Source organism: Ovis canadensis, chromosome 14 (assembly GCF_042477335.2).
Source record: "Ovis canadensis isolate MfBH-ARS-UI-01 breed Bighorn chromosome 14, ARS-UI_OviCan_v2, whole genome shotgun sequence".
NCBI classification, from domain to species: Eukaryota; Metazoa; Chordata; class Mammalia; order Artiodactyla; family Bovidae; genus Ovis; species Ovis canadensis.
The window spans coordinates 72,924,971-72,935,381 of NC_091258.1; positions in this window are offsets into that span (position 1 = coordinate 72,924,971).

Genomic DNA, 10,411 nt, shown 5'->3' on the forward strand with positions numbered 1-10,411 from the left:
AAAGGAACTAGATACCTGATACATGCTTCTGCTGCTGCTAAGTCACGTCAGTCGTGTCCGACTCCATGCAACCCCATAGACGGCAGCCCACCAGGCTCCTCCGTCCATGGGATTATCCAGGCAAGAACACTGGAGTGGGTTGCCATTTCCTTCTCCAGTGCATGAAAGTGAAAAGTGAAAGTGAAGTCGCTCAGTCGTGTCCGACTCTTAGCGACCCCATGGACTGTGGCCTACCAGGCTCCTCCATCCATGGGATTCTCTAGGCAAGAGTACTGGAGTGGGGTGCCATTGCCTTCCCCACCTGATACATATTATACTGTATATTATACTGTTCCCTGTGCATTCAGAAGGAGGCAAATAGTAAAGTAATTTGTGAAATATTTTTCTGTCTGTCATAATGTCCTCACTTCTTGACTGACAAAAGAGCTGGCATTTTCCACCTGCCAATGCAGGAGACACAGGTTCAATCCCTGGTCTGGAAGATCCCATGTCACAGAGCAGCTAAGCCCGTGGGCCTGAACTACTAAAGCAGCACTCTAGAGCCTGGAAGCTGCGATTACTGAGCCCACATGGGACAACTACTGAAGCCCGTGCACCCAGGAGGAGCCAAAGCAAATGAGAAGCCAAACACTGCAACTGGAGAGTAACCCCTACTTACCCAACTTGGGGAAAAGTCCAAGCATCAAGGATCACTCACTCCAGCCAAAGTAAATGAATAAACAAAATTATTAAAGATAGCAAATGCATTTGTTTAAAAAAAAAAGAAAGTTTGGATTCTGGAAGAAGCCAAGTATGACATTTCTTCTGAGCAGGAATTTCTGATTCTGACCTAAATCATACCTCTATTTTTATAGCACGAGAAAGATCCCTGGATTGTGGAGAATGAGGTGCTAATTAGCAGAAAATCAGATGAATTGGAAAGGATCAACAGTGTGATTTCAGGTCTGCTGTCACAAGGACAGAGAGGAAGCCACACCATTCACTGAGTTTGGGAAACTCTTGAAGTGGGAGAGTTCTGTGTGAACTCTCACAAGAGATTTTTCTTCTCTTCAACTTCCTGCTCTGTTCTTTGACCTGTGAAATGTACATCACCCTCCAGTGGTGCTTTAGTGCCCACAGAGACAAAGGCAAGGATTTTGGGGTGTTTTTTTTTCTGGCTGTACTGGGCGTCTATTTCCTGTATGGCCATTTCTCTATTTCAGACAAGTGGGGGCTACTCTCTGCTTGCAGGGTGCATGGCTTCTCGTTGCGATGGTTTCTTTTGTTATGAGCACCAGCTCTAGGCACACGCACTTCAGTAGTTTCGCTACTCAGGCTCAGTATCTGTCCTTCAGCTTAGTTGCTCCCTGGCATGTGAAATCTTCTCAGAACAAAGATCGGACCCACGTCTCCCGCATTGGCAAGCTAACTTTTCACCATGTGGCCACCAGGATGTTAGGGAAATTAAAGAAATAGTCCTGTTTAGGCTTCAAGACAAAGCAGTGCCTCCAACCTGCCTGGACACACGCTGACTGTGAGTACCCTGACTGCCTGCTGTGAGTGCAAGGCTTGCAGCACCATAGATAAGTTAGCACACAAATCTTGAGACTGTTCAACTTTGAGATTGTTCAAAGAGGCTCTGACCAACCCAGCCCCAGGCTGAGGAACATCCAAGTTTTGTAAGTCAAAACAAACAGCATTAAGATGAAACCAGAGCTTCTGTTTCCTCACAGATTGATGATATCAGTTTGCATCCTGGGATGATAAGCAGGAACCCCAAACTGCAGTGTTAAAGCCCCACTCATGGAGTGGACAGGCTGCTGGGGATCTTTACCCGATTGAGACTCCTGATGTGCTGTGTCTTGGGACTTCCCAGGGCTGCTCCAGTCGGCATGTGGGTCAGAAGCCAATTTGGTGATGTATCCTCTGCTGTTTCTATTTCCTTGTCTTTTCAGTTCAGTACAGTCAGTCAGTTATGTCTGACTCTTTGCGACCTCATGAACTGTAGCAAGCCAGGCCTCCCTGTCCATCACCAACTTCTGGAGTTTACCCAAACTCATGTCCATTGAGTTGGTGATTCCATCCAGCCATCTCATCCTCTGTCCTTGCCTTCTCCTTTGGCCCCCAATCCCTCCCAGCTACAGAATCTTTTCCAGTGAGTCAAATCTTTGCATGAGGTGGCCAAAGTATTGGAGTTTCAGCTCTAGCATCAGTCCTTCCAAAGAACACCCAGGACTGATCTCCTTTAGAATGGACTGGTTGGATCTCCTTGCAGTCCAAGGGACTCTCAAGAGTCTTCTCCAACACCACAGTTCAAAAGCATCAATTCTTCGGCTCTCAGCTTTCTTCACAGTCCAACTCTCACATCCATACATGACCCCTGGGAAAACCATAGCCTTCACTAGAGGGATCTTTGTTGGTAAAGTAATGTCTCTGCTTTTGAATATGCTATCTAGGTTGGTCACAACTTTCCTTCCAAGGAGTAAGCATCTTTTAATTTCATGACTCAATCACCATCTGCAGTGATTTTGGACCCCCAAAAATAAAGTCTGACACTATTTCCACTGTTTCCTCATCTATTACCCATGAAGTGATGGGACCTGATGCCATGATCTTCGTTTTCTGAATGTTGAGCTTTAAGCCAACATTTTCACTATCCTCTTTCACTTTCATCGAGAGACTTTTGAGTTCCTCTTCACTCTCTGCCATAAGGGTGGTGTCATCTGCATATCTGAGGTTATTGATATTTCTCCTGGCAGTCTTGATTCCAGCTTGTGTTTCTTCCAGCCCAGCGTTTTTCATGATGTACTCTGCATATCAGCTGAATAAACAGGGTGGCAATATACAGCCTTGATGTCCTCCTTTTCCTATTTGCAACCAGTCTGTTGTTCCATGTCCAGTTCTAAGTGTTGCTTCCTGACTTGCATACAGATTTCTCAAGACGCAAGTCAGGTAATCTGGTATTCCCACCTCTTTCACAATTTTCCACAGTTTATTGTGATCCACACAGTCAAAGGCTTTGACATAGTCAATAAAGCAGAAATAGATGTTTTTCTGGAAATCTTGCTTTTTCCATGATCCAGCGGATGTTGGCAATTTGACCTCTGGTTCCTCTGCCTTTTCTAAAACCATCCTGAACATCTGGAAGTTCACAGTTCACATATTGCTGAAGCCTGGCTTGGAGAATTTTGAGCATTACTTTACTAGCGTGTGAGATGAGTGCAATTGTGCGGTAGTTTGAGCACTCTTTGGCATTTCCTTTCTTTGGGATTGGAATGAAAACTGAGCTTTTCCAATACTGTGGCCACTGCTGAGCTTTCCAAATTTGCTGGCATATTGACTGCAGCAATTTCACATCATCATCTTCCAGGATTTGAAATAGCTCCCCTGGAATTCCATCACCTCCGCCAGCTTTGTTCATAGTGATGCTTTCTAAGGCCCATTTGACTTCACAGTCCGGGATGTCTGGGCCTAGGTGAGTGATCACACCATTGTGATTATCTGGGCCGTGAAGATCTTTTTTGTACACTGAGACTAGACTGTTACTGCCTTGATCCTTAGCATATATCCCTAGCGGACAATATAACCTCTCCCTACTCACCAAGGAGGGGGCCTAAAGTGTGCCCTTTTATCCTCAAACATATAGAAAGCCACTCTTACTCTTCGATAACTCTGCATTTGTATTTCAGTTTGGCATTTGTGCAGAGAGAGCCAAGATTTTGGCGTCAGTATAACCTCTGGGTTCTGCTTCAACCCAGACCCCTGACTTGTTGATTCAGAGGAACATCTTTCAACACATTCTGATGTCTCTAAGATGTGACAGGACCAGACACAACACAGCCCAAAGGAACACGCAGGGCCCCTCACTGACGTTCTAAGGTACATACACTGAGGTTCTCAGGCCTTTGTTGTTGTTTTATTATTATTGTGTTAATATTCCTAAGGTTCCTTGTTTTAAACTAGTGCATGTATATTTAACTTCTTTGACTTTTTTTGGTATTATAGCTTATGATGACGGAGTTGAAGCTTACTTCAGATCCTATAATTATGGAAAAGAGCAAAGATTAAAAAATTCTCCCACTTCACTTCCAGGAAAAGGCTTACTGCCAAAAGCCACACTTCCTCATTATCGCTGATTTAAGACCCCCAGCTCAGCTCCCTGTTTCCCTGGGAAAAAACCAGAGACACACTCTAGGAATCCTCAGTCTATGCTGTATCAGTGATGTGTTGTTGCTGTTTAGTCGCTCAGTCATGACTGACTCATTGCAGCCTTGTGGACTGCAGCACGCCAGGCTTCCCTGTCTCTCACCATCTCCTGGAGTTTGCTCAAACTGATGTCCATTGAGTTGGTGATGCTAGCTAACCATCTCATCTTCTATTGTTTAATTCTCCTATTGCCTTCAATCTTTCCCAGCCTCGAGGTCTTTTCCAATGAGTCCAATATTTGCATCATGTGGCCAAAGTATTAGAGCCTCAGCTTCAGCATCTGTCCTTCCAATGAATATTCACAGTTGGTCTCTTTTCGGATTGACAGGTTTGATCTCCTTGCTCTCCAAGGGACTCTCAAGACTGATCTCCAGCACCACAATCCAAAAGCATCAGTTTCTCTATGCTCAGCCTGCTTTATGGACCAACTCTTAAATCCCCTTTTTAATCACATCCCTAGCTGACTATTGGAAAAACCATAGTTTGTCTATAGGGAGCTTTGTTGGCAACGTGATTCGTTTGCTTTTTAATACACCATCTAGCTCTATCGTAACTTTTTCTCCAAGGAGCAGTCCCCTGGCTGAAGTCCCCTTCGGCAGTGACTACAGTATTGAATTACAGTTTCTTCTGCCAGCTGCAACCCCACGTCCAAGGAGTGGTGGCTGCACGGGTGCAGGAGGGCTGAGAGGAGCTACTCCACGATCAAGGTCAGGAGGGGCAGCAGTGAGGAGATACCCCTCGTCCAAGGTAAGGAGCAGTGGCTGTGCTTTGCTGGAGCAGCTATGAAGAGATACCCTACATCCAAGGTAAGAGAAACTCAAGTAAAACGGTAGCTGTTGTGAGAGGGCATCAGAGGGCAGACACACTGAAACCATAATCATAGAAAACTAGTCAATCTAATCACACGGACCACAGCCTTGTCTAACTCAGTGAAACTAAGCCATGCCCTCTGGGGCCACCCAAGATGGGTGGGTCATGGTGGAGAGGATGACAGAATGTGGTCCACTGGAGAAGGGAATGGCAAACCACTTCAGTATTCTTGCCTTGAGAACCCCATGAACAGTATAAAAAGGCAAAATGACAGGATATTGAAAGAGGAACTCCTCAAGTCGATAGGTGCCCAATATGCTACTGGAGATCAGTGGAGAAATAACTCCAGAAAGAATGAAGGGATGAAACCAAAGCAAAAACAATACCCAGTTGTGGATGTGACTGGTGACAGACGCAAGGTCCGATGCTATAAAGAGCAGTATTGCATAGGAACCTGGAATGTCAGGTCCATGAATCAAGGCAAATTGGCAGTGGTCAAACAAGAGATGGCAAGAGTGAATGTTGACATTCTAGTAATCAGCAAACTAAAATGGCCTGGCATGGATGAATTTAACTCAGATGACAATTATATCTACTACTGTGGGCAGGAATCCCTTAGAAGAAATGGAGTAGTCATCATGATCAACAAAAGAGTCCAAAATGCAGTACTTAGATGCAATCTCAAAAACGACAGAATGATCTCTGTTCATTTCCAAGGAAAGGCATTCAATATCACAGTAATCCAAGTCTATGCCCCAACCAGTAATGCTGAAGAAGCTGAAGTTGAACGGTGCTATGAAAACCTACAAGACCTTTTAGAACTAACACCCCCAAAAAGATGTCCTTTTCATTATAGGGAACTGGAATGCAAAAGTAGGAAGTCAAGAAACACCTGGGGTAACAGGCAAATTTGGTCTTGGAATACGGAATGAGCAGGACAAAGGCTAATAGTTTTGTCAAGACAATGCACTGGTCATAGCAAACACCCTCTTCCAATAACACAAGAGAAGACTCTACACATGGACATCACTAGATGGTCAACACCGAAATCAGCTTGATTATATTCTTTGCAGCCAAAGATGAACAAGCTCTATACAGTCAGCAAAAACAAGACCGGGAGCTGACTGTGGCTCAGATCATGAACTCCTTATTGCCAAATTCAGACTTAAATTCAAGAAAGTAGGGAAAACCACTAGACTATTCAGGTATGACCTAATTCATTTTTTTTTTAATTTTTTTTTTTAATTTTAAAATCTTTAATTCTTACATGCGTTCCCAAACATGACCCCCCCTCCCACCTCCCTCCCCACAACATCTCTCCGGGTCATCCCCATGCACCAGCCCCAAGCACGCTGCACCCTACGTCAGACACGGACCGGCGATCCAATTCTCACATGACAGTATACATGTTAGAATTCCCATTCTCCCAAATCATCCCACCCTCTCCCTCTCCCTCTGAGACCAAAAGTCCGTTATACCCATCTGTGTCTTTTTTCCTGACTTGCATACAGGGTCGTCATTGCCATCTTCCTAAATTCCATATATATTTGTTAGTATACTGTATTGGTGTTTTTCTTTCTGGCTTACTTCACTCTGTATAATTGGCTCCAGTTTCATCCATCTCATCAGAACTGATTCAAATGAATTCTTTTTAACGGCTGAGTAATACTCCATTGTGTATATGTACCACAGCTTTCTTATCCATTCATCTGCTGATGGACATCTAGGTTGTTTCCATGTCCTGGCTATTATAAACAGTGCTGCGATGAACATTGGGGTACATGTGTCTCTTTCAATTCTGGTTTCCTCGGTGTGTATGCCCAGAAGTGGGATTGCTGGGTCATAAGGGAGTTCTATTTGCAATTTTTTAAGGAATCTCCACACTGTTCTCCATAGTGGCTGTACTAGTTTGCATTCCCACCAACAGTGTAGGAGGGTTCCCTTTTCTCCACACCCTCTCCAGCATTTATTGCTTGCAGATTTTTGGATCGCAGCCATTCTGACTGGTGTGAAGTGGTACCTCATTGTGGTTTTGATTTGCATTTCTCTAATAATGAGTGATGTTGAGCATCTTTTCATGTGTTTGTTAGCCATCCGTATGTCTTCTTTGGAGAAATGTCTATTTAGTTCTTTGGCCCATTTTTTGATTGGGTCATTTATTTTTCTGGAATTGAGCTGCATAAGTTGGTTGTATATTTTTGAGATTAGTTGTTTGTCAGTTGCTTCATTTGCTATTATTTTCTCCCATTCCGAAGGCTGTCTTTTCACCTTGCTTATATTTTCCTTTGTTGTGCAGAAGCTTTTAATTTTAATTAGATCCCATTTGTTTATTTTTGCTTTTATTTCCAGAATTCTGGGAGGTGGATCATAGAGGATCCTGCTGTGATTTATTTCTGAGAGTGTTTTGCCTATATTCTCCTCTAGGAGTTTTATAGTTTCTGATCTTACATTTAGATCTTTAATCCATTTTGAGTTTATTTTTGTGTACGGTGTTAGAAAGTGATCTAGTTTCATTCTTTTACAAGTGGTTGACCAGTTTTCCCAGCACCACTTGTTAAAGAGATTGTCTTTACTCCATTGTATATTCTTGCCTCCTTTGTCAAAGATAAGGTGTCCATATGTGTGTGGGGTATGACCTAATTCAAATCCTTTATGATTATACAGTGGAAGTGAGAAATAGTTTTAAGGGACTAGATCTGATAGAGTTCCTGATGAAATATGGATGGAGGTTCGTGACATTGTACAGGAGACAGGGATCAAGACCATCCCCATGGAAAAGAAATGCAAAAAAGCAAAATGACTGTCTGAGGAGGCCTTACCAATAGCTGTGAAAAGAAGAGAAGTGAAAAGGAAATGAGAAAAGGAAAGATATAAGCCTCTGAATGCAGAGTTCCAAAGAATAGCAAGAAGAGATAAGAAAGCCTTCCTCAGCGATCAATGCAAAGAAATAGAAGAAAACAATAGAATGGGAAAGACTAGAGATCTCTTCAGGAAAATTAGAGATACTAAGGGAATATTTCATGCAAAGATGGGCTTGATAAAGGATAGAAAAGGTATGGACCTAACAGAAACAGGAGATATTAAGAACAGGTGGCAAGAATACACAGAAGAACTGTACACAAAAGACCTTAATGACCAAGACAATCATGATGGTGTGATCACTCACCTAGAGCCAAACATCCTGGAATGTGATGTCAAGCAGGCCTTAGAAAGCATCACTATGAAGAAAGAAAGCTAGTGGAGGTGATGGAATGCCAGTTGAGCTATTTCAAACCATGAAAGATGATGCTGTCAAAGTGCTGCACTCAATATGCCAGCAAATTTGGAAAACTCAGCAGTGGCCACAGGACTCGAAAAGGTCAGTTTTCATTCCAAGAAAGGCAATGCCAAAGAATGCTCAAACTACCACACAATTGCACTCATCTCATATGCTAGTAAAGTAATGCTCAAAATTCTCCAAGCCAGGCTTTAGCAATACGTGAACCGTGAACTTCTTGATGTTCAAGCTGGTTTTAGAAAAGGCAGAGGAACCAGAGATCAAGTTGCCAACATCCGCTGGATCATGGAAACAGCAAGAGAGTTCCAGAAAAACATCTGTGTCTGCTTTATTGACTATGCCAAAGCCTTTGACTGTGTGGATCACAATAAACTGTGGAAAATTCTGAGAGAGATGGAAGTACCAGACCACCTGACCTGCCTCTTGAGAAATCTGTACGCAGGTCAGGAAGCAACAGTTAGAACTGGACATGACACAACAGACTGGTTCCAAATAGGAGAAGGAGTACGTCAAGACTGTATATTGTCACCCTGCTTATTTAACTTCTATGCAGAGTACATCATGAGAAACTCTGGACTGGAAGCAACACAAGCTGGAATCAAGATAGCCGGGAGAAATATCAATAACGTCAGATATGCAAATGACACCACTCTTATGGCAGAAAGTGAAGAGGAGCTAAAAAGCCTCTTGATGAAAGTGAAAGTGGAGAATGAAAATGTTGACTTAAAGCTCAACATTCAGAAAACGAAGATCATGGCATCTGGTCCCATCACTTCATGGGAAATAGATGGGGAAACAGTGGAAACCGTGTCAGAATTATTTCTGGGGGATCCAAAATCAGTGCAGATGCTGACTGCAGCCATGAAATTAAAAGATGCTTACTCCTTGGAAGAAAAGTTATGACCAACCTAGATAGCATATTCAAAAGCAGAGACATTACTTTGCCGACTAAGGCCCGTCTAGTGAAGGCTATGGTTTTTCCAGTGGTAATGTATGGATGTGAGAGTTGGACTGTGAAGAAGGCTGAGCACCGAAGAATTGATGCTTTTGAACTGCGGTGTTGGAGAAAACTCTTGAGAGTCCCCTGGACTGCAAGGAGATCCAACCAGTCCGTTCTGAAGGAGATCAACCCTGGGACTTCTTTGGAAGGAAGAAGGTGAAACTCCAGTACCTTGGCCACCTCATGCGAAGAGTTGACTCATTGGAAAAGACTCTGATGCTGTGAGGGATTGGGGCCAGGAGGAGAAGGGGACAACAGAGGATGAGATGGCTGGATGACATCACTGACTCGAGGGACATGAGTCTGAGTGAACTCCGGGAGTTAGTGCTGGAGAGGGAGGCCTGGCGTGCTGCAATTCATGGGGTCGCAAAGAGTCGGACACGACTGAACGACTGAACTGAACTGAACTCATATGAAATTATGGATTCTAGGCAAACTTATTGTGATAATTGTTTCACAGTATACGTATCAGTTAATATTTTCTCTGTAGCTTAAACTTACACAATGATATTTATCATTGTAAGAGTTGCTTATATAACCCCCTTTTTACACTGTTTAAAGAGTTGGGTTTAGAAAGGGGAAATAATTAAACACGTTGGATACAAGAAACAATAATGCAGTTTTTAATCATTTAAAGTTTCTTGCTGTTAAAAGGCTGTGGTTAGTGACCCAAATGGTCTCATCCCTTAAGTCCTCCATCTCAGACACCCAGGTACTGACCCTGAGTTTGTTGAACCCAGCACTATGTTAAGTTTGCTGTTTTGTAGGGTATGAGTAGGGAATAGCCCATTTCTACCCAGGCAGAGTAATACAGAGTGTTTGTAATACAGAGACTAGTCTCGTTTTTGTTTCTTGAAACTGCCCGAGTTCCCAGATCCCTGAGTTGCTTCACCCTCACTAGCAGGATCTGAGCACAACATGCTGTGAAAAACAGCTTTTTATTGAGAATAAGCCCTTTTAGTCTTAAGAGGAAGTATCTTGGCTTCCGACATAACTTGAAGCTTTTACCTGAGCAGTGTTACAGATGGTAACTTAATGCTGTCAAGGTAACAGGCCCCGCCCCCTCCGCGCCCCGCGCCCCGCCCCTCCCACGAACTCTGCGCACCGCGAGTGCTCGCCCCGCCCCTCGTCGGAAGCCT